The sequence below is a fragment of the Hylobates moloch genome, unplaced genomic scaffold, assembly GCF_009828535.3.
Source record: "Hylobates moloch isolate HMO894 unplaced genomic scaffold, HMol_V3 SCAFFOLD_1, whole genome shotgun sequence".
Taxonomy (NCBI): domain Eukaryota; kingdom Metazoa; phylum Chordata; class Mammalia; order Primates; family Hylobatidae; genus Hylobates; species Hylobates moloch.
In genome coordinates, this window is record NW_026652276.1 from 102,061,482 (window position 1) to 102,082,862 (window position 21,381).

A 21,381-nucleotide genomic window follows, 5' to 3' on the forward strand; every position below is an offset into this window, starting at 1 on the left:
CCGGACACCTTGGCTTGGGTGACCTTCCCTGGATGTCAGTTCTTCATATACGCTCTCACACATCGTTGCTGGGAGAATTAAGTGTGACTAGCAATGATGGAAACTCGTGTGTAACCACCTGGACACTCACATCTGGCCTCTCCTGGACTCCGCCCTGTGTGTCTTTGACCTTTGCTGGTATTAGTTTCCATCATTTTGCTGTAATAAACTGTCATTGTAAGCAAAAAGCTTTTCTGAGTTCTGTGAGTCCTGGTGAATCACTGAATCAGAGGCAGTCTTGGGGAACCCCCATGTCACCAGCCTAGTTCCCTTGAAAGATGCTCAACTGGTCCACTAAGGACACCTGGTAGGCAGACGTGACATGAGTCAACAAAGGTCCAAGTGAGAGTCCCTGAAACAGCAGCTTCTGCTGCTTACCAAGGAGGCTGGGCTCAGCCCTGAAATTCACACTATTCCATTTTGCAATCATGGATATGACCGACTGGGTTTTTCACCACAACCAGAGCACCCAGACTCAATCAGGAAAGCCTTAGTCATGTGTCAGCAATTAGGCAATGAGAGACTATGTTCTAGCTGACTGCTGATGGCTGTCACTGGCACCAGGAAACCACGGGGCTGGTCTGGGAAGCCAGGGCATCCGAGGGGTGTGGGCATCGGTCTACCGCTACACAACCTGCTGGGAACAGACCATTCAGAACAGGCCCACAAGCTTGGGTCTTTGCTTTCTCACTAATCTGAGATACTTTTCCAATGGCTTGAGTTCATCTCAATTTAGCTTTCTTCTTTTTTATTTTTTTGAGATAAGAGTCTCTCTCTGTCGCCCTGGCTAGAGTGCAATGGCACCATCTCGACTCACTGCAACCTTCGCCTCCTGGGTTCAAGCGATTCTCTTGCCTCAGCCTCCAGGGTACCTGGGACTACACGTGCCCGCCACCACACCTGGCTAATTTTGTATTTTTAGTAGAGACAGGGTTTCACCATGTCAGCCAGGCTGGTCTCGAACTCCTGACCTCAGGTGATCTGCCTGCTTCGGCCTCCCAAAGCTCTGGGATTACAGGCGTGAGCCACTGTGCCTGGCCTCAATTTGGCTTTTTTGATATGACTTTTTTTTTTCTGGGGGGACACAGCCTCACTCTGTCACCTAGGCTGGAGTGCAGTGGCACGATCTCGGTTCACTGCAACCTCCGCCTCCTGGGTTCAAGCAATTCTCCTGCCTCAGCCTCCTGAGCAGCTGGGATTACAGGCATGTGCCACCACACCCGTCTAATTTTTTGTATTTTTAGTAGAGATGCAGTTTCACCATGTTGGTCAGGCTGGTCTCAAACTCCTGACCTCGTGATCCGCCTGCCTCAGCCTCCCAAAGTGCTGGGATGACAGGCGTGAGCCACCGCACCTGGCCAGCTTTTTTGATATGACATTAAAGGACAAGGTGAATTCTGTTGTCCCCAGAGAAAACTATTTATATTTAATCTTATAAACACATTTAATATTTACTTAATGCTAGTCATATCAGGATCTCTGTCAAGCTTATAAGCCACCTGTCACATTTTCATAGAACCAGACAGAGAGGCATTTAGGATCTGCTCTGACAGATTCTGGAAGGACTTGTCCCACAGAGTCATGAGGCAGCAGACACTCAGGGCCCCACTGGAACCAGTCGGGAGTGCCATGGTGACACAGGAGCTCCCCTAGCTGTTATCCATCACAAGGCAGCAGCCAAGAAACTCCAGCTCCCTGTCCCTCACCCTCCTCCCTTCTAACTCCCCAAGTGACCGGTCCCCTCATTTTCCAGAAGAGATCTAATGCCCATGATGCGAAGTCCTTCTCAACACAGACTCAAGCTGATTGCATAACTCGTGGCAGTTTCTATTAATAAATCGACGATGCTGGGAGTGAGGTTAGTGGTACATCTGCACCTACGTAATCACCGCAAGAGAATCCTGACAGACGGGCCATTCCCCACACAGCAGACAGGGGGATGCTTTAAAAAGTAAGTCAGGTCGTCCGGGCACGGTGGCCCATGCCTGTAATCCCAGCACTTTGGGAGGCCGAGGCGGGTGGATCACGAGGTCAGGAGATCGAGACCATCCTGGCTAACACAGTGAAACCCCGTCTCTACTAGCCGGGCGTAGTGGCAGGTGCCTGTAGTCCCAGCTACAGGAGGAGGGAGGCTGAGGTGGGAGAACGGTGTGAACCCGGAAGGTGGAGCTTGCAGTGAGCCAAGATTGTGCCACTGCACTCCAGCCTATGCGACAGAGCAAGATTCCGTCCCAAAAAAAAAAATAATAAGTCAGGTCATGTCCCCTCCCTGATCAAAACCCCGAGATGGGCTGGGCACGGTGGCTCACACCTGTAATCCCAGCACTTTGGGAGGCCGAGGCAGGTGGATCACCTGAGGTCAGGAGTTTGAGACCAGCCTGGCCAAAATGGTGAAACCCTGTCTCTACTAAAAATACAAAAATTAGCCAGATGCAGTGGCATGCGCCTGTAATCCCAGCTACTCAGGAGGCTGAGGCTGGAGAATCACTTGAACCCAGGAAGCGGAGGTTGCAGTGAGCTTACACCACTGCACTCCAGACTCCAGCCTGGGGAACAGAGTGAGACTCCATCTCAAACAACAACGACGACAAAAAACCCTGAGATGTCTTCACATCATACTTCATACAAAAACCTAAAGTGGCCAGGCACAGTGGCTCACGCCTGTAATCCCAGCAGTTTGGGAGGCCGAGGCGGGCGGATCACGAGGTCAGGAGTTCAAGACCAGCCTGGCCAACATAGCGAAACTCCGTCTCTACTAAAAATACAGAAATTAGCCAGGTGTGGTGGTGCGTGCCTGTAGTCCCAGCTACTTGGGGAGGCTGAGGCAGGAAAATCGCTTCAACCTGGGAGGCAGAGACTGTAGTGAGCTGAGATCACGCCACTGCACTCCAGCGTGGGCGACAGAGCAAGACTCCATCTCAAAAACAACAACAACAACAACAAAGCCCTGAAGTCCTTATACAGCTCATAAGGCCCATTACGATCTGGCCCTCAGAATCCACTCCCACCACCCATATTTCTTACTACACTCCCCTTCCTCACACCTTGCAGGTCACACTGGCCTCCTTCTGTTTCAGGGCCTTTGCACATGGCCATCTCGTTATTTGCAAAACTCACTCCCTCGTTTAAGTTTCTGCTCAGATGTCACCATCTCAGAGAGACTTTGCCTGAGAACAGACTCTACGACTGCCTCCTGGCCACAATCCCCACCCTCCAACCCCTCAACTGAGCTTATCCCTACCTGACATTATATTATACATTACCCCACCACTGGCTCTCTCCCTGACTAGACGGTCAGCCCCACAAGGACAGGGACTTGGCTTAGTTCACAGACTGGCATATAATGAGCATTTATGTCAATTTGTCGAATAAGTAAACGTGAACAGAAGGCAAGAACCTTCCGATTTTCAGGTACCTGGATTGGCAGTGCCTCGCATACAGACTATGGAATGCCTTTATAATCTGAAAACCACACTGCAACTCCATCAGGACAGTCTGTGAGGCTGACTCTATTCCCTCCTCTTCACGCTGCCTATCTCTAACACCTGCACTCACAGCTTCTTTCAGCCTCTTCCCTGAGCTCAGAGTCAGGACCACACAGTCTCACGCCTCTAAGGAAACTAACATGTAACACCAAAGAAAGGAACAGGAGCTGCTCCTTCAGGCTGACTGACTTCCTGCAGCCAACAGGGGTGGGGCTTAGCCCTGAGTGCCCCCCAGCCCTGACCAGCACACTGGGCACTCCCAGCGCTCAGCCTAGAGGCTCCACAGAACGAGAATGTTCCCAGCAGCTTTGACTCTGAAATATCAAACTACTTCTGAGAGAAGACAGGTGCAGTGGGAAGGACCTAGCCACCACTTTATCCAAGGCCCTGAGCTACAGATGAGGCTACAAGGGGTAAGCACCTCACCCGACCGGCAAAACGAGAAACAGGCCCAGCTTCCCACCAGGCTGTGCTCACCGCCCTCTACTTAGGACATGGGTCTCTCTCTCACTTGGTGTGAGCTCCTTGAGGGAAGAACAGCATCTCAGGCACCTCTGTGTCTGGCATGCGGTGGGAAAGGAAGGCCTCTCAAGGAGGTTAAGCTTGGAGGAATCCCAGGATCCAAGCAGTGTGCCTGGGAGCTGAGGCCACAAATGAGCCCCAGGGTTAAGAAACTTAACCATTTTCCCCTTGATGCGCACACAGACACACACCCATCTCTCCAGCCCCACCCTGAGCCACTCTCCAGCTTGCATCTCTGCGGTTCTGCCCCAGAGCCTGACAGGTGTCTGAGATGCTCCTCCTCGCCAAGCTTCGTACTCATTCTTCAGACCTCAGCTCCATCATCCCCACCCCAGCACACACTTCCTTGGCGCAGAATCCAGTGCGCAGTAACTACTCAAGGGAATGAAGGGAATCGGTGAATGTATTATGACATGTGCAACATAAAATGTGCAAGAATCAAAAACATTAAGTGCAAAGATTTAAAACACACGTTGGGGCCAGCCGCAGTGGCTCACGCCTGTAATCCCAGCACTTTGGGAGGCTGAGGCAGGCACATCACTTGAGATCAGGAGTTTGAGGCCAGTCTGGCCAACATGGTGAAACCCCATCTCTACTAAAAATACAAAAATTAGCTGGGCGTGGTGCTGCGTGCAGGGTGTGGTGCTGCGTGCAGGTCATGGTGGCACACACTTGTAATCCCAGCTATTTGGGAGGCTGAGGCAGGAGAACTGCTTGAACCCTGGAGGCGGAGGTTGCAGTGAGCCAAGATCGTGCCACTTGCACTCCAGCCTGGGCAACACAGCAAGACTTTATCTCAATCAATCAATCCATCAATCAACAAATAAAACACACATTGGGCTTCTAGTGTACCTGTCTGGACAGATCCCAAACGTCCTTCGTTTGTGGAGCCTCTGGTATCTCAGCAAATTTTTAATGGTATCCGTAGGCCAAAAAAAAATGCCTAACAGTTCCACGTATAGTTAGGTCTGAACAACCACTGCAAACCCAGTTTCACAAAGATGTAAAATCCTAAGAAGGAATGCAGCAAGGATCTCACGTTGGAAATGTGAACTGTCCCAAGCTAGCACTTCGCATGGAGTTCAACAGACTTGAGTGTCCGCTGCATTTGAGAATGATCACTTGTGAGTTTGCTGCAGTGCCCTGGCACAGTTTGGGAGCCACCTCTGCTATACCAAATACTCTGATGGGAAAACTCTGGCTGTCTTGACTGACAACTCTCTTCCGGGTCAGGTAGTCCCTACAGGCGCTCCGAGGAGGTTCTGGAAGACTGTGTGAGCCTTCTGCCCTGAAAGAGTCTTTAATCTCTGAGTTTCTTCTTTATACCTTCAGCAAAAAGAACAGGGGACAAGGCACAGCTCATGGGGCCAAACACAGTATTGATCCAAACAGCAAACAAGAACTAGACCAGGCTCTTGCTACAGCCCTGCCACGCCAGCTGGCTGGGACCCCAGACACACCCCTTACCAACAGAAGGCTTTGATGTTCTCATCTGTAAAATTAGGTCCAGAGCTGGGTGCGGTGGCTCATGCCTGTAATCTCAGCACTTTGGGAGGCCAAGGCGGGCAGATTACTTGAGCTCAGGAGTTTGAGACCAACCTGGGTAACACTGCAAGACCCCACTTCTACCACAAAATACAAAAGTTAGCCAGGTGTGATGGTGCGCGCCTGTAGTCCCAGCTATGTGGCAGGCTGAGGTAGGAGGATGACTCGAGCCCAGGAGGTTGAGGTTGCAGTGAGCCATAATCACACCACTGCACTCTAGTCTAGGCAACAGAGTGAGATCCTGTCTCAAGAAAAAATTAGCCACAGAAAAAGGCATGTGTCAGAATACCAGCCAAATAGATCTCCCCAACTCTAAATAGAGCAGATCTGACTGGATCTTTTACTATAAGTTAGGTCTATACCTAAGTTTTCATTATTATAAAATACAACATACAGACAGAGAAGGGTAAAAACTATGCATGTAAAGCTTGACCACGATTCCTTGTCAATTTCGGTAGCTGGCTGGTTCCCACCAAGGTAGCAATCAAGGGCAACAGCTCCAGTCCCTCCCGCACACCACCGAGCAAGATGGACAAATAAATCAGGGAGCACACAGGCTGCGGGGCACTGGCAGGAGCCTCACCAGCTTCTGAAAGGGAGAATGACGCAAGAACACAAGGGCTCTCTGAGGCCAACCGTTTGCAACACTGGAACAGGTTATCTTCCAGGAAGTATTTGCAGTTTTGTATTTACTGTTTGCAACTTCTGGTCAGTAAAAAAGATTGAGCGACCGACTCAGCACTGATATTGGGGTGAGTCAGACACCCCAATCAAAGCAGTAACAAGAAAGGAAAGAGGAATAAAACATGTAATTTAGTCAACCCTTTAGCTGTCACTGTCACGTCACGGCCACCTAGACAAGGCTCTGGCACCAGGGGCTGCACCTTCTGGCTGCAGGGGGAGCGGGGTCATTCAGGTTCACAAACCCCTCTGCCAAGGTTTAGTGGCTTCAAGATGAGGGAAAACCCTCATGGAACCATACCCTACTGTTGCCTGACAGCACAACTCCAAGAGACTGAGAGGTACTTGGGGAACACTACACTCTCCAAGGTGTCCTGTTAAAAAGCAGTGTCCAAGAGTGACCCAGACAGATCGCTCCACAGCCAGAGTAGCCAGAGTGCCCAGGAAGTTTATTATCCATACTGAGATGTTGGTGCAGATTTGTGTTTACCTTCTGTGGGGTTCACTCAGTTTCTTGAATCTTTAGATTTATGTATTTTGCAAAATACAGCAAGCTTTTCTTTTTTTTTTTTTTTTTTAAGGAGACAAGGTCTCACTCTATCACCCAGGCTGGAGGTGTAGTGGTGCAATCACTGTTCACTGCAGCCTCAACTTCCTGGGCTCAAGGGATCCTCCTGCCTCAGCCTCCCGAGTAGGTGGGACTACAGGTGTGCCTCACCGCACCTGGCTAATTTTTGTATTTTTAGTAGAGACAGGGTTTTGCCACATTGCCCAGTCTGGTAACGAACTCCTGAGATTCTGCCCACCTCTGTCTCCCAAAGTGGTGGGATTATAGGAGTGAGCCACCACACCCGGCCACCATTATTTTTTAAATAACTTTCCAGCCTCACTCTCTTTCTCTTCTTCTCCTGGGACTTTGGTGACATGAAAGTTAGATCATTTGTTATTAGTCCCACAAAATCCTGAGGCTCTGTTCATTTGTTTTGTTTTGGTTTTCAGTCTATTTTCTGTTGTTCAGGTTAGGTAATTTCTATTGCTCTAACCTCAAGTTCACGGATTCTCTCTTCTGTCTTCTCCAATTTGCTGTGGAGTCATCCATTCAGTTTCCTATTTTGACTATTGTATGTTTCGGTTCTAAGACATCTGTTTCATTCTTCTTTATATCTTAATTCCAACATCTGTGTCATCTTGATGCTGGTGTCTGTTGACTGTCTTTTCTCATTCAGGTTGAGAGTTTTGTGGCTCTCGGTATAGTGATTGATTTTTTTGTATCCTGGGCATTCTGGGCACTTTAAGATCCTGAATCTTATTTAAGCCTATTTGTCTCAAAAAAAGAGTCTCTCTCTATTGCCCAGGCTGGAGTGCAATTGTGTGATCTCAGTGCACTGCAACCTCTGCCTCCCAGGTTCAACTGATTCTCGTGCCTCAGCCACCAGAGTAGCTGTGATTACAGGTGCGTGCCACCACACCTGGCTAATTTATTTTTTTGTATTTTTAGTAAAGACAGGGTCTCACCATGTTGCTGGGGCTGGTCTCAAACTCCTGGCCTCAAGTGATCCACCCACCTTGGCCTCCCAAAGTGTTGGGATTACAGGTGTAAGCCATTGCACCCAGCCTCTTTTGATTTTTATTAAATATTCTCTGTCACCTGCTTATAGGGAAGGAAGGTATCAATTCATTGCTGTCAGGCGAGATTCAGTCACCCTCCTGGGCCTCTGCTGACAAACCCTAGCTTGGAGAGGGAAGACCGCAGATGGTCTCCACTGACACATGGGGTGGGGCTCCCTGGTTCTGCCAGGTGGTAGTGAAGTCCTGACTCACACTGGGCCTCCTCTGATGTCACTCCCAAGGAGAGTAGGTTTCCTTGCTTCCTTGAAGAGTCGAGGTTTCCTTGGCTATTTTTTTTTAAGTTGATAATTCTCCCTCTTGCAAATTTCCCTTAAAAGATGTCGCAGGTATGAAATAAGACTGAGCCACAGGAGATGCGCAGCCCTTTGGACTTCCCTGCAATTTCTATAGCATTCGCTCATATCTTGGAAGCATTTAGAGGGAAGCCACCAAGAGGGTTTAAGAATGCAATTCCTTGGCTCTTGATGAATCTAAAGACGTTACGAATACTTTTCAGTTGTTGTTTACTTGGGGAGTCAATACCAAGTTTGAAGAATTAGCATGAAACAACTACAAATAAGAGCATTTTCAAAGAAGCTGAGAAAAGTTTAGTACAATCTGAAGTGGAATCCACTAAGATGTGTTATAATGAATGTGGGGGGCAGAAAAAGGCTTAGTCAGAGCCTATAGTTGTTCACTATATTATTCACCAGCAGACACTATGCAAAAAATTTGAATCTATTATATGTGATCGAACAAGGGAATGTCAACAGTATCTGCTCTCATGGACTTAACCTAAGTTGGTCTTAAGGATTTTTGTCAAAAACAGAAGCTGAATATCCTAACTGTCCTACCATACAGCAGTTCAGCAGCTTAGCAGTGGTAAAGTCTGGTGTGACTATTTTGAGCTCAGAGTGAATACTAAAATTTTTCTGAACAAGAATAACTGAAAAGTACTGCCCTCTTAGTCTAAAAAAAAAAAAAAAAAAAAAAAAAAAAAAAGAGGGCCAAGCACGGTGGCTCATGCCTGTAAACCCACCACTGTGGGAGGCCGAGGCAGGCGGAACACAAGGTGAGGAGATCGAGACCATCCTGGCTAACACGGTGAAACCCCGTCTCTACTAAAAATACAAAAAATTAGCTGGGTGTGGTGCCATGCACCTGTAGTCCCAGCTACTCGGGAGGCTGAGGCAGGAGAGTCGCTCGAACCTGGGAAGTGGAGGTTGTAATGAGCCGAGATCACGCCACTGCACTCCAGCCTGGGTGACAGAGTGAGACTCCATCTCAAAAAAAAAAAAAAAAAGAAAAAGAAAAAAGAAAGAACTGCCCTCAATCACTATTACCAAATACTAAATCGCTTTGGAAATTAGCTTTTGCTGCAGACTTGATGTTTCTTAATGAGGCCAATCTGAAATTATAAGGCAAAACAGCAGTTATATGCAAAACTTATATGGCGGTAAAGTCATTTCAATGAAATTAACATTGTATGAATCACAAGTAATGTCAACCTACGTCATACAATTCCTAGACCGTCAAGGTTAAAACAAGTGAGAAACTTTTGCACATTTTTTTGAGTTCAAATCTTGAGCTCAAAAAAAAAACTTGGAGCTGCTAGTTCTAGCCCTAGCAGTGTTTTTCAGATCTTGATCTAAGTATGAAGGAAATTCCCATATTTTAAAATCCATTTAACTGTACAATTGAGCAGCTCTCATCCAACCTTTAATTGGAAGTGGCTGATCTGCAGTGCAATAATGCAAAAAGGCAAATATCAAGAGGGGAATCTAAAAAAAAAAAATTCTATAAATGCTGTCTTCCAATGATTAATATGCTCCATCAAAATTTATGCTCCCTGACCAATATAACTTGGCAGTACCTATTTGTGTGAAAAGATATTTTCAAAGATGTCACCTATACAATCTCATTACAGATGAGCACTGACAGGTGGATATTTGCAACATATTTTGATGTTTGGGAACACTAACTCAGAACCCCAATGAAACAAAATTGTTTTCTGTTTTTTGTTTTTTTGAGACTGGGTCTTGCTTTGTCACCCAGATTGCAGTGCAGTGGCACAACCGCAGCTCACTCCAGCCTCAACCTTCTGAGCTCAAGTGATTCTCCCACCTCAGTCTCCACAGTAGTTGGGACTACAGGTGTATACTACCTACCATGCCCAGCTAACTTTTTAAATATTTTTTTGTAGAGATAGGGGTTAGCCACATTGCCCAGGCTGGTCTCAAACTCCTGGACTCAAGCGATCCTCCCACCTCAGCCTCCAAGGGTGCTGGGATTAGAGGTGTGAGCCATGGCACCTGGCCCAAAATTGTTATCCCTACAAAAATCATTCCATTCTTCTTCTTAACAGACCTGTATTAAAAATTTGCACTCAACTGTTATTAGTTATTACTCGAATTTCTTTTAAAAATATATATTTTGGCCGGGCGCGGTGGCGCATGCTTGTAATCCCAGCACTTTGGGAGCGGGACGTGGTGGCAGGCGCCTGCAGTCCCAGCTACTCGGAGAGGCTGAGGCAGGAGAATGGCGTGAACCAGGGAGGCAGAGCTTGCAGTGAGCTGAGATTGCGCCACTGCACTCCAGCCTGGGTGACAGAGCGAGACTCCGTCTCAAAATAAATAAATAAATAAAAAATAAAATAAAAAAATAAATAAAAATATATTTTTTAAAATATAGAGACAGGGTCTGGCTAAGTTGCCCAGGCTGGTCTCAAACACCTGGGCTCAAGCAATTCTCCTGCCTTGGCCTCCCAAAGTGCTGGGATTACAGGTGTGAACCACCGCAACCAGACTTATTTGAATTTCATCGACAAAAAACATGGAAACTTGTTTTCCTCTCTTGTTATATATAATATCCTTGATTTTACTTCTTGGCATGCAAAGCCTAAAAAATTTATTACCTGGCCTCTGACAGGAAATAAGTTATTAGCGCCTACTCTAGATAACTGAAGTGCACCTAGTTACTGGAGCTCTGTACTGACTGAGCAGTCCAGATGCCGCAGGCTCTGGTTGTGGGAGTCTGGACAGGTTACTTGACCTCCCAGGCCTCAGGTTTCTTCTCCATAAAGCAATATGGAGCTAGTCATCAAGGATCATCCTCAGCTCTAAAATTCTACACAGCTACAGAAATACTTCCGGAATACGTGAACCAGTCCATGCTGTCTCGAGTCCATGCACAGTTTCTTTTGTAGACTACTCGGCCATCGTGTCATTCTACAACATAGTCAGGGCCTAAAGAGGCAGGAGAGGTTGCTTGCACCCAGAGGGAACCCAGGCTGTGGGATCTTAGGTTCCTGCATCTTTTTGGTTTGTTTGCTTGTTTTAAGAGACACGGTCTCACTCTGTTACCCAGGGTGGAGAGCAGTAGCATAGTTCACTGCACCCTCATACTCCTGGCCTCAAGCCATCCTCCCACCTTAGCCTCCCAAGTAGCTGAGACTACAGGTATGCACCACCTCACCCAGCTAATTTTTTAAAAACTTTTATTTCTGTAGAGATGGGGTCTCACTTGGTTGCCCAGGCTGGTCTCAAACTCCTGGGCTCAAGCGATCCTCGCACCTTGGTCTCCCAAAGTTCTGCAATTCCAGGTGTGAGCCAGCACACCCGGCCCCTGCATTTTTGTTGTTGATAGTGTTTGTCTTTTCTTGAGGCAGGATGACCCTCACCATTATGAGAGTGCCTACGTTTTTGTTTTTGTTTTTTTTTTTTTTTTTGAGACAGAGTCTTGCTCTGTTGCCCAGGCTGGAGTGCAGTGACATGATCTTGGCTGACTGCAAGCTCCGCCTCCTGGGTTCACGCCATTCTCCTGCCTCAGCTTCCCGAGTAGCTGGGACTACAGGCGCCTGCCACCACATCTGCCTAATTTTTTGTGTTTTTAGTAGAGATGGGGTTTCACCGTATTAGCCAGGATGGTCTCGATCTCCTGACTTCGTGATCCACCCACCTCGGCCTCCCAAAGTGCTGGGATTACAGGTGTGAGCCACCGCGCCCGGCCATGAGAATGCCTACGTTTTTTCAAAAGTCTCTCACCCATTTCTAATTGGCTGCTTTGAAACTGCGTAAATTGGGAAATCAGCTGCTTGTTAGCGTGATATCTAAGACAAGAGTAAGCCAGGCACAGCGGCTCACGCCTGGAATCCCAGCACTTTGGGAGGCTGAGGCAGGTGGATCACCTGAGGTCAGGAGTTTGAGACCAGCCTGGCCAACATGGCGAAACCCCGTCTCTACTAAAAATACAAAAATAACTAGCCAGGTATGGTGGCACGTGCCTGTAATCCCAGGTACTTGGGAGGCTGAGGCAGGAGAATCACTTGAACCCAGGAGGCGGAGGTTGCACTGAGCCAAGATGACACCATTGCACTCCAGCCTGGGCAACACAGTGAGACTCTGTCTCAATAAATAAATAAATGTAAAATAAAATAAGAGTAAAGAGGTGGGGGGCGTTGGCTCAGGTCTGTAGTCCCAGCTATTTGGGAGGCTAAGGCAGGAGATCACTTGAGCCCTGCAGGTTGAGGCTGCAGTGAGTATCACTGCACTCCAGCCTGGGCAACAGAGCAAGATCCCATCACTATATACTAAGAGTAAAGAGGGCCAGGTGCAGTGGCTCACGCCTGTAATCCCAACACTTTGGGAGGCTGAGGCGGGTGGATCACTTGAGGTCAGGAGCTCGAGACCAGCCTGGCCAACATTGGGAAACCCAGTCTCTATTAAAAATACAAAAATTAGCCAAGTATGGTGGCGCACCCCTGTAATTCCAGCTACTCTGGAGGCTGCTGAGGCAGGAGAATCACTTGCACCTAGGAGGTGAAGGTTGCAGTGAGCCAAGATCATGCCACTGCACTCCAGCCTGGGCAATAGAATGAGACTCTGTCTCAAAAAAAAAAGAAAAAAAGAAAAAGAGTAAAAGAGTAAAGAGGTTCTTTGAAGACTAGCATCTTCTGTATAAAAAAAAAAAAAAAAAAAAAAAAGGCTGTTGAGTAGGGCCTGTGGGGCCCTCTTATTCACAGACTTTGTGAAATCCATTCCAAAAACTCTGAGTTGCTTCCAGATTCTCAGATGTGCTGGAGATGTGCTCCGAAAGCCTTGCAAGCTACTGCTCTATGTGGCTAAAAGCGCTGAGCACTCCCACCAAAGCAGGCCTGGAACCCACACGAAGGCTCCGCTGGCCTGTGGGGCTCAAAGCACTAAGGATGCCAGGGAGTGCAAGGCAGGCAGGCTCCTAATCCCACAGAGCTTACTGTCTGGAAAGTCTCTAGATAATGTTCAGGTACAAAAACGTCATGTCGAAGGACATGCTTCTGTCACTCTTACGTCCATGCGTGCAGCAAACAGCTGAGGAGCACCTGCTGTATGCCAGGAACTGTGCGGGTTCAGGCAGGAGCGGACACGCCAACCTTGCCCCAAGGTGCTCTCCTGCTATGAGAAAGGGCAGACCTATCCCAGCAGTCACGGCTGCATGGGGAGGCCAGGCGCAGGGGAAATAGAGCTGGAAGGAAAAAGCAGGCATGACAGTCTGAAACAGTCAAGGAAGGGGCGCCCAGAGGCCAACATCTGGGCTGGATTGTGAAGAATGATCAGGGTCCACCAGTCAGATTAGGGGGATGAGCGAAGCTACCGACAGAGGAAGCGTGTACCAGAGCCTAGAACACGGGAAACTCGGGGTCTGGGGTAACTTAAGTGTGGTGCAATGGGATGTGTTTATATGTGGGGATGCATAGATGGCGAATAAGAGATAAGCATTCATTCATTCACTGAACAGGCTGGAGTCACCAAGGCTGGAGTGCAGTGGTGTGATCATAGCTCACTGCAGCCTCCAATTCCTGGGCTTAAGCAATCCTCCTCCCTCAGCCTCCTGAGTAGCTGAGACCATAGGCATGCACCACCATACCAGCTGATTTTTAAAATTTTTTTGTAGAGATGGGGTCTCACTAAGTTGCCCAGGCTGGTCTCAAACTCCGAGGCTCAAGCAATCCTCCCACCTTGGCCTCCCAAAGTGCTGGGATAACAAGTATGAGCCACCACACTGGGCCGAGATAAACTTTTAAAAGAGACACCCAGATGAGTGTGTAAGGGCCTAGGGGCCTGTACGCCAGTCTAAGGTGTTTGGCCCCAGGGAAGCTGGTGAGGACAGGGCAAGAGGGTGGTGTGATCAGAATGCTGCTACAGGAAGGTAATACTGTAAATGATGCCTGCACCCCTAATATCAATGCAGTCACGGGGCCTTGACCAAGGTATCCTGGAGAATATTCTCCACTGAAGATGGCCAAATGCTCCCAGCTTTTGGCCTTTTCCCCACACAACAGGACTTAATTTGGAAACACATGACCAGCATGTGCCCGATGCAGTGACGTGAAAGAGGAAGGCAGCTGCTGAGTCAGATCTGTGCAAGCATGACTTGGGGGCGGGGGGGACAGCAGGCGAACAGTGGGCATGACTCAGCACAAATAGAGCTGACCAGGCCCACAGGGGCTGATGCTGCAGCTGCAGCTCCCCGTGCCTGCTTCTAGCAGCATCTCTGCGGCCTCGGCTCCTTGGCTTGAATGCCAAGGGGGTGAGACCACAGCTCCCCTAAGCTCCAGGGCGTTGCATGGATATAATCCAGCGTCAACATTAAAAGGTGGCACTAGGTGATTTACAGGCACAAAACTCTCCATAGGAGTTCATGCTGGTTCATCCTCCTGACCATCCCCACTTTTGCCTCAATTGATTTTTTTTTTTTTTTTTAGACGGAGTTTTGCTCTTGTCGCCCACGCTGGAGTGCAATGGCACGCTCTTGGCTCGCTGCAACCTCTGCCTCCCAGGTTCAAGCGATTCTCCTGCCTCAGCCTCCGGAGTAGCTGGGATTACAGGTGCCTGCCACCACACCTGGCTAATTTTTGTATTTTTAGTAGAGATGGGGTTTTGCCATGCTGGCCAGGCTGGTCTCAAACTCCTGATCTCAGGTGATCCACCCCCCTCAGCCTTCCAAAGTGCTGGGATTACAGGTGTGAGCCACCAAACCTAGCCTTTTTTTTTTTTTCTTTTTTTGAGACAGGATCTGGCTCTTGTCCCCAGGCTGGAGTGCAGTGGCACAATCTAGGCTCACTGCAACCTCCGCCTCCCAGGTTCAAGCAATTCTTCTGCCTCAGCCTCCCCGGTAGCTGGGATTACAGGCACCCGCCAACATGCCTGGCTAATTTTTTTTTTTTTTTTTTTATAGAGACAGGGTTTCACCATGTTGTCCAGGCTGGTGTCAAACTCCCGACCTCAAGTGATCCCCCTGCCTTGACCTCCCAAGTGCTAGGATTACAGGCATGAGCCACCAAGCCTGGCTGATTGCCTCAATTAATTTTGAATAAAAATATAGAAAAGACAAACAGGCTGGATGCGGTGGCTCACGCCTGTAATCCCAACACTTTGGCAGGCCAAGGCGGGCAGATCACGAGGTCAGGAGATCGAGACCATCCTGGCTTACACGGTGAAACCCCGTCTCTACTAAAAATACAAAAAAATTAGCCGGGTATGGTGGCGGGCGCCTGTAGTCCCAGCTACTTGGGAGGCTGAGGCAGAATGGCGTGAACCCGGGAGGTGGAGCTTGCAGTGAGCCGAGATCGCGCCACTGCACTCCAGCCTGGGCGACAGAGTGGGACTCCATATCAAAAAAGAGAAACAGAGAGAGCCAGGAGTCTTGCTTTACTTTTCTCAAATTCTGGGCAGATCAGTTCTGAAGCTGACTTCTGCCTCTAGCGCAGGGGTGACAGTCTGGAGAGATCACCTGGAGGCAATCAGAACGCCACCCGCCCCCCAACCCCCTGCCCACACACGCATGTGTTACAATTCCTACAGCAAGTCCACAGCAGCAAGCCCACAGCATGGGCAGTGCTACTCCCTCCTCCTTTACCGAAATGAGAATGGGATGGGCCGAAGTCAACATGGCCTCCCCAAAAGGGAATGCACACTAAGGATTCTTTAATAGAATTCCAAATGAGCTCCACATTGAACATCAAAGACAAATTGCAACAGTCAGAAAGTGGCTCTAGGGCACAGTAGTCCCCAACACCTGTCACAAGAGAAACAGTAGGCCAGGCATAGTGGTTCACGCCTGTAAGCTCAGCACTTCGGGAGGCCGAAGCTGGAAAAGTGCTGAGGCCAGAGGTTCAAGACCAGCCTGGGCAACAAAGTGAGACCCCCATATCAAAAAAAAAAAAAATTATCCAGGTGTCGGTCGTAGCGTGCACCTGTAGTCCCAACTACTCAGGAGGCTGAGGCAGAAGGATTACTTAAGCCCAGGAGTAAGAGGCTGCAGTGGGCCATGATGATTATGTCACTGCACTCTAGCCTGGGTGACAGAGCAAGACCATCTCTCCAAAAAAAAAAAAAAAGAAAAGAAACGGTAAAGGCACTGGACAAGTTAATCCTAAGAAAAGAAGATTCAGAGGTACTTGATCCCTTCTTTGGGTGGTCAGAAAACTGCCAAATGGAGATGCCTGGCATTCAGAAATAGGAGTGGTCACAGAGGACAGAGGTTTACATCCCCTCCAAGCAAAGACGTTCTAATAAAGGAGTCTGAACATAGAATGCGCTGTTGGGGGGGTGGCTCCCCATCATGGGAGATGTGTCACACAAGGCTGGGTCACAAGGACTTAATGACAGAAAGTGCCTGCACCCCAAGGGCCTGGGAACAGACCAACCAAATTAATCTGAGCTGGCTGATTGGTGACAATGCCTGGTGAAAAATCCCAAGTGTCTGACCTGAGTTAATAAATACAGATCTCTGTCTTTGAAACACACACACACACACACACACACAAAGCCCCAAGCAGCCCTTGGAAAAAGGCAGGAAGGGAGAAGTACCAACCCTCTCAATTAAAAAAACCGGTCCCTCCAGCCAGGTGCAGTGGCTCACACCTATAATCCCAGCACTTTGGGAGGCCAAGGGGGGCAGATCACCTGAGGTCAGGAGTTCAAGACCAGCCTGGCCAACATGATGAAACCCTGTCCCTACTAAAAATACAAAAATTAGCTGGGCATGGTGGTGGGTGCCTGTAGTCCCAGCTGCTTGGGAGGCTGAGGCAGGAGAATCGCCTGAACCCAGGAAGTGGAGGTTGCAGTGAGCCGAGATAGCGCCATTGCACTCCCACCTCAGCCTCCCATAGTGCTGGGATTACAGGTGTGAGCCACCGCACCTGGCAGACAGTCATTAAATCTTAAAGCTCCCATATAATCTCCTTTGACTCCATGTCTCACATCCAGAGCATGCGGGTGCAAAGGGTGGGCTCCCAAGGTCCTGGGCAGCTCTGCCCTGGTGGCTTTGCAGGGTTCAACCCAAGGCTGCTCTCACAGCCTGTGGCTTTTCCAGGGACAGGTTGTAAGGTGCTGGTGGATCTACCATTCTGGGGTCTGGAGGACAGTGGCCCCCTTCCCACAGCTCCACTAGGCAGTTCTCCAGTAGGAACTCTGTATGGGGCCTCCAGTCCCACATTCCTCTCCTACCAGAGGTTCTCAGTAAGGGGTCTGCACCTTTCCCAGGCTTTCCCATACATCCTCTGAAATCTAGGTGGAAGCTGCCAAGCCTCCTTCACTCTTGCATTCTGTCCACCCACAGGCTCACCACTACATTGAAGCCGCCAAGGCTCATGGCTTTCACCCTCTAGTTCAGCAGCCTGAGCTGTATCTGGGCCCCTTTGAGCTAAGGCTGGAAGCCGAGTGGCCAGGGATGTGAGGAGCAGTGTCCTGAGGCTGTCCCTGCCCCTGGGCCTGAACCACAAAGCATTCTTTCCTCCTAGGCCTCCACAACTGTAATGGGAGGGGCTGCTGGGAAGGTATCTGAAATGCCTTCAAGGCCTTTTTTCCCACAGTCTTGGCTATCAGCACTTGGCTCCTTTTTAAATCTGCAAATCGCTCTAGCAAGTGGTTGCTCCACAGCCTGCTTGAATTCTCTTGAAAAAGTTTTTACTTTCTCTGTCACATGGCCAGCCTGCAAATTTTCCAAACTTACACTCTGCTTCCCTTTTAAATATAAACTCCAACTTTAAGTAATTTCTTTGCTCCCACATCTGAATGTAGGGTAGTAAAAGCACCCAGGTCACCTCTTTTTTTGTTGTTGTTGTTGTTCACTCTGTTGCCTCGGGTAGAAGCTGGATCTTGTTATGAGGGAACATTAGACAAACCCAAACCAAACTGTGAGATGCTGACAAAGACACGGCCTCACGTTTTCAAAAATGTCCAGGCCATGAAAGATAAAGACTGACTGATCTAAGACACACACACACACACACACACACACACACACACACACACACACACAGACACACTGAGGTCTCGGACCAGGAAAAAACATATTTTTTCTGATGTAAAAGATATTAACGGCAAAATGTAAAGAAACTCTATGATTAGACAACACAGGATATCGATGTTAATTTCCTGCTATTGATCACTGTATTTTGCTTAAAAAAAAAAAACTGTCCTTGCCTTGTAGAAAACACACACTGAAGTACTTAGGGGTAACCAAGTATCTTGGTTATATCTGCAACTCATTCTCAAATAGTTCAAGAAAAAATATATCTACACACACACACACAAACACACACACATTGATAAAGCAAATATGGTAAAATATTAACAATGGGGAAATATGGGTAAAGGGCGCTCAAGAATTGTTGGCACTGCTGTTGCAACTTTTTTGCAAATCTGAAACTATTTCAAAACAAAAAGTTAAAATTAAATACAGTTCAAAAGACCTACCAAGGCTGGGTAGGCTCATGCCTGTAATCCCAGCACTTTGGGAGGCCAAGGCAGGTGGATCACCTGAGGTCAGGAGTTAGAGACCAGCCTGGACAACATGGTGAAACCCCATCTCTACTAAAAACACAAAAAATTAGCCAGGCGTGGTGGCATGTGCCTGTAATCCTGGCTGCTCCAGAGGCTGAGGCAGGAGAATTGCTTGAACCTGGGAGGCAGAGGTTGCCGTGAGCCAAGATTGTGCTATTGCACTCCAGCCTAGGCAACAAGACCGAAACTCTGCCCCCCAAAAAAAAAACAAAGACCTATTGTATAACATGGTGACTACGGTTAGTAGCAATGTGTTGTACTCTTGAAGACTGCGAAGAGCAGATTTTAAGTGTTCTCACCACAAAAAAAGGTGTGAGGTAATGCATATGTTAATTAATTCAGCCATTCTACCAGACTTCAAAACAATATGCCATACACTATAAATACATACAACTGTGTCAATTAAAAAATTTAAAAGCATGTTTAGTGAAGAAAATGTGCTATATTTTAAAACATAAAACTAAAGAAAACATAATCTAAACTCTTATTTGGTTTCATTCTACCCGTTTTTTACATGTATATTACAGGACACACTTTTCTTTTCTTTTCTTTTTCTTTTTTTTTTTTTTTTGAGATGGAGCCTTGCTCTGTTGCCCAGACTGGAACGCAGTGGTGCCATCTCACTCAGCTCACTGCAACCTCCGCCTCCCAGGTTCAAGCGATTCTCCTGCCTCAGCCTCTCGAGTAGCTGGGATTACCGGTGCCTGCCTCCATGCTCGGCTAATTTTTGTATCTGTAGTAGACATGGGGTTTCACTATGTTGGCCAGGCTGGTCTCAAACTCCTGACCTCATGATCCACCCACCCTGGCCTCCCAAAATGCTGGGATTACAGGTGTGAGCCACCGTGCCCGGCCATGTTTTTAACCTGATTGGTTTTATACTACATATAATTTTGTTCTACTTCTTTTCATATATTAAATTGTGAACATTTTCTCTTGTTATAGATTCTCAAATGTCATTATATTTTCACTATTACAATGTCAAGTTACAGTGCATTTTCTAGTATAGAAAAAAAGAAAAAAATTAAAATTGTTTTTAAAAAAAGTCATGAAAAACAGGATTGAGATATTTTCAACATAAGTCTTTGTACGCCACTGATAAGTTCCTTAAAATAGAAATTCTGGCCCAGGCACAGTGGTGCATGCCTGTAGTCCCAGCACTTTGGGAGGCCGAGGCAGGCAGATCGCTTAAGCTTAGGAGTTCAAGACTAGCCTGGGCAACAAAACAAATCCCTGTTTCTACAAAAAAGTACAACAAATAGCTGGGCGTGTTGGTGCACACCTGCAGTTCCAGCTACTCGGGAGGCTGAGGCATGAGAATCACTTGAACCTGGGAGGCGGAGGTTGCAGTGAGCCAAGATCGCACCACTGCACTCCAGCCTGCGTGGACAGAGCCAGAATTTGTCTCAAAAAAAAAAGAATTTCAGAATTTGTCTTAGAAATATTTCTGAATCAAAGGGAATAAATATTTTTAATGTCCCTGACTTACTGTCAAATTATTTTTCAAAAAGCAATTTATTTTTAAATTCTAGAATTTAAACACATGCCATGAATATCCAAGCACAGGTCACAGAGATGACCTAGAGTTGGTGTTCAGTACACTTTTTTGTTTTTCTTTTTTGAGACCGAGTCTTGCTCTATCACCCAGGCTGGAGTGCAGTGGTGTGATCTCAGCTCAGTGCAACCTCCACCTCCCGGGTTCAAGCGATTTTCCTGCCTCAGCCTCCTGAGTAGCTGGGATTACAGAGCGTGCACCACCATGCCCAGCTACTTTTTGTATTTTTAGTTTCACCATGTTGGCCAGGCTGGTCTTGAACCCCTGACCTCAAGTGATCTTCCCACTTCTCTGCAACATTTCTCTGCAGCTCTTCCTCTTCAAGGCACACTGCTAAGCTGGAGACAGGAGCAATTTCACAAAGCACTGTGTGCACAGAGGCCTAGCAGCGGGTGGAAGGATGAAAGCTGAAACACAGGAATTAATAAGTACTTAAGGGAGGCCATGACACCTGTGCCCCAGCAGGGAGGGCAAACTGAATTGAGTAGTGGCCTCTGCTTTTCTGGTGGAAGACACATCTTTATTTCCTTGCCAAAATAAACAGAACAGATGGCGGGAGCTGGTTCATGTGTGGGTGAGTCTGGTAGTGGTTAAGGAGGGCTTCCTGATGGAAACAACTCAAAGGGGAAGGAGACAGAGTGGGGAAGAGCACACACCAAAGCCAGAAGGGAAAACAGAGTCACGGCTTTAAAAGGAAAAACACGCTGGGCGTGGAGGCTCACACCTGTAATCCCAGCACTTTGGGAGACTGAGGCGGGAGGATCACTTGAGGACAAGAGTTCAAGACCAGCCTGTCCAACGTGGTGAAACCCCGTCTCTACTAAAAATACAAAAAAATTACCTGGGCGTGATGACAAGCGCCTGTAATCCCAGCTACTTAGGAGGCTAAGGCAGGAGAATCACTTGAACCTGGGAGGTGGAGGTTGCAGTGAGCCAAGACTGCACCACTGCACTATAGCCTGGGTGAGAGAGGGAGACTCTGTCTCAAATAAATACATAAATACATAAATAAAAAAATAAATTCACACAATAAGTGGCCCTTTGTAACTGGCTTCTTTCACTTAGAATAATGTCTTCAAGGTCCATCCACATTGTAGCATGCATAAGCCCTTCATTCCTCTTC

At 47.9% G+C, this 21,381-nt stretch overlaps 1 protein-coding gene and 1 non-coding gene across 4 annotated transcripts in view; both read right to left on the reverse strand.

The window, feature by feature from the left end:
* The window catches only part of LOC116811211 (NADPH--cytochrome P450 reductase), a 73,115-nt gene that overhangs the window by 37,666 nt on the left and 14,068 nt on the right, over positions 1–21,381 (reverse strand). The window contains exon 1 of one of the 3 annotated variants that reach the window (XM_058443871.1): positions 4,899–5,373. The exons of the other annotated variants lie outside the window; for them this stretch is intronic. The gene's annotated coding sequence lies outside the window, so the exon portion shown is untranslated. Of the gene's footprint in view, positions 1–4,898; positions 5,374–21,381 lie in introns of those variants that run through there. 3 annotated transcript variants of the gene reach the window in all.
* Positions 8,217–8,351, reverse strand: LOC116809904 (small nucleolar RNA SNORA14). The gene has a single exon (XR_004370068.1). It is a non-coding gene; the product is annotated as a small nucleolar RNA SNORA14 (small nucleolar RNA).